The sequence below is a fragment of the Myodes glareolus genome, chromosome 3, assembly GCF_982192425.1.
Source record: "Myodes glareolus chromosome 3, mMyoGla1.1, whole genome shotgun sequence".
In the NCBI taxonomy this organism is placed as follows: domain Eukaryota; kingdom Metazoa; phylum Chordata; class Mammalia; order Rodentia; family Cricetidae; genus Myodes; species Myodes glareolus.
This window is the reverse complement of record NC_142028.1, coordinates 126226442-126229658: the sequence shown is the minus strand read 5'-3', so window position 1 is coordinate 126229658 and position 3217 is coordinate 126226442. Positions and strand designations below refer to the sequence as shown.

Here is a 3217-nt window from a genome sequence, read left to right as displayed (position 1 = left end):
CTCTCTCTATATATATATATATATATATATAGATATATATATATATATATATATATAGAGAGAGAGAGAGAGAGGTATATGTATATATATATATATATATTCATTCAAATCCAGACATTCTACCTTCTATGGCATGTCCATTTGTCAGAGTTTTGTTGTGGGCTGCCTTTCCAAAATCATGACTGTAGTTTAAGTTTAGTATTCTAATTCACAAAGAAATTTTAATTTACCTTCTTTTTCATTCACAATGATACCAACATTTCTACCTTCCCTCTGCCACCTCACTTGAAGAACATTAGTCCATATCCTTTATCCAAGAATACAGAAACATAGCACTATTTTTTTCAAATATTTATAACCTGGCTTGAAATTTAGCTTGTGTGTCATCAGTGGCCAGGTGGCAGTGGTGCAGAGTCGATGTCTTTGGAGGTGATCAGGGTGACGGCAGGGACGGTACTCACAGAGCCGTATGTCTCTGATCAAGAAGGAAATGATGCAACAGGAGATAGAACCAAGGAGAAGCCATTTAAAACAGGCCTAAAGGCGTTGGTGACAGTTGGAAAAGAGCCGTTTCCCACCATTTGTGTGGATTCACAAAAGGAAAATTAAAGGTGGGTTGTCATTTTTAAGTCACAGATGAAGAACATTAAAAAGATGTGGCACCGAGCACAGATGAAGAATGGCTCTCGAGAGTTCTGAGGAGTTTCAATCCAGACGGAATCTTTATCTGGTGATGGATGGAGATAGAGATAGAGACCCACTTTGGAAAACTGGACTGAGCTCCCAAGGTCCTAATGAGGAGCAGAAGGAGGGAGAACATGAGCAAAGAAGTCAGGACCGCGAGGGGTGCGTTCACCCACTGAGACGGTGGAATTGATCTAAAGGGAGCTCACCAAAGCCAGCTGGACTGAAATTGATGGAGCATGTCATCAAACTGGACTCTGTGAATGTGGCTGACAGTGGAGGCTGACTGAGAAGCCAAGGACAATGGCACTGGGCTTTGATTCTACTGCATGGATGGACTTTGTGGGAGCCTTGTCTGTTTTGATGCTCACCTTCCTAAACCTGGGGGGATTGGGGAGGACCTTGGACTTCCCATAGGGTAGGAAACCCTGACTGCTCTTTGGCCTGGAGAAGGAGGGGGAGGGAGAGTGGGGGAGGGGATGGGAGGGAAGTGGGAGGAGGGGAGAAGGTGAAAATTTTTAATAAAAAAATTAAAAAAGAATGATTATTGAAAGAAGAAAAAGACAAAACATAACTGACAAAGAAAAGAATCTTGAGGAAGCAAATAAAATTATCATTAAAAACGACCCAAGCCTGACAGAGCTGGTCTGTGTATAGATTTGTGCACTAGAATAATATAGAGGCCAAAAAGTGAAGGTGTTTGACTGAGTCCACAGGTTGTGTAGGCAAGGAAAGAATTTGATGTTTCTGGTGTTGCGAGACAGTACAGGCTATCTGCAGTGTGTTTGTCAGACGACTTGTGCCAGTATTACAAAGGAGTAGTCGTGTCCACTGAGAGCAGTGTGGCAGTATATGCAACACTAAACCGAACTCCAAAGGGCAAGTAGGCTCCGGGAGGCCACGAGCTGAGCTGTGACTTTTGGGAACCGGTGGGGCTGGCCCCAGTTGGAGGGGCTGTTAACCTGATCAATGAGGAGTCTGATGGAGATGACCAGTTCAACAACTGACACATGATGATCCGAGGAAAGAACATGTCCAAAATCTTGAAAGCACGGTCCATGATCACCAGGTGCCTTAGGGATCACTTCTTCGACAGGGTCTCCTTTGAAGTTGCTACCCCTACACTGCTGCAAACGCAGGTGGAAGGTGGGGCTGCTCTCTTCAAGCTTGACAATTTGGGGGAGGAAGCATCTTTGACCCAGACCTCGTATTTATACCTGGAGACCTGCCTTCCAGCCCTGGGCGATGTTTTCTGTATCACCCAGTCCTACAGGGCCGAACATTCCAGAACACTAAAGAACCTGGCTGAATTCACGCATGTGGACGCCCAATGCTCCTTCCTGACCGTTGAGCGCCTCCTGAACCGTTTGGAGGACCTAGTGTGCGATGTGGTAGACAGAGTCTTCAGGTCACCAGTGGTAAGCATAGTGTATGACCTCAACCCGAACTTTAAACCTCCTAAACGGCCTTTCAGACGAATGAACTATTGAGATGCTATTGCGTGGCTGAGGGAACCCAATGTAAAGAGAGAAGACACAATGCTCTATGAATTTGGGGACGATATTCCTGAAGCTCCTAAGATATTTCCAGTGGAGATCAAGTCTTTCTATATGCAGCAATGTCCTGAGCATATTCAACTCACTGAATCTGTTGATGTGTTGATGCCCAATGTTGGTTAAATTGTTGGCTTCTCAACGTGCTCTTAGGATAGTAAAGAAATTCTGGAAGGCTATAAAAGGGAAGGGATTGATCCCGCTCCTTATTACTGATGTACATATCAGAGAAAATATGGTACATGTCCACATGGAGGCTATGGCTTGGGCCTAGAAAGATTCCTTAGTTGAATTCTGAAGAGATATCACATCTGAGAGGTGTGCTTGTGCTCTCGAATCATCCAATGCCACAGGCCATAACCAAGTGACCCTGAAGCATGGAGGAAGGGAAAATGTTCATGAAAAGATAAGACTGCTTCTGCAAAAGAACAAAAATCCAAAACCATCCCTTGGTTGTCTGTTGGGTGTAGTAGCTTTTTTCTGTCTTTACGTGTTTTCTTCCCTTTTATAGCCTTCCAGAATTTCTTTACTATCCTAATCACTGTATTAAATAATCCATATATGATTGGTTATTTATATTTATATACTACAGTCTCTCCATTCATAGTCACTCTTTGTCTGTAACTTTTACTATTCCTTTCTCTCTACTGTATGTATGTCTAGAGTTTGAATATGCTTGCCTAGGTTAACTTTAGTTAGAATGATTGTTCTATCCTTCTTCTTCCATCCTCTTCTTTTTTATTTATGCATTATTTCTCTTTTTCAACCAGGCCTTTGGAAAATCTCATCTCCAGCAACATGTTAGTATACCCCTTTCCAGGTACTCCTCAAACCTTTTCAGTTAGATTTCTACCTCCACCCCAATGAAGATCTCTCAATATCTTCAATAATCTTACATTAAAATAACTTTTGTTTTATTTGTAAAATATTCTATTCATTTTGGTTCACAAAAATTCATTTGGTTTACTTTTCTTTTGTTT

The 3217-nt window shown here is 42.2% G+C and overlaps 1 pseudogene; it reads left to right on the top strand.

Moving 5' to 3' along the window:
• Positions 1–417: 417 nt before the first annotated feature.
• Positions 418–2597, top strand: LOC125416343 (asparagine--tRNA ligase, cytoplasmic-like; annotated as a pseudogene).
• Positions 2598–3217: the final 620 nt, after the last annotated feature.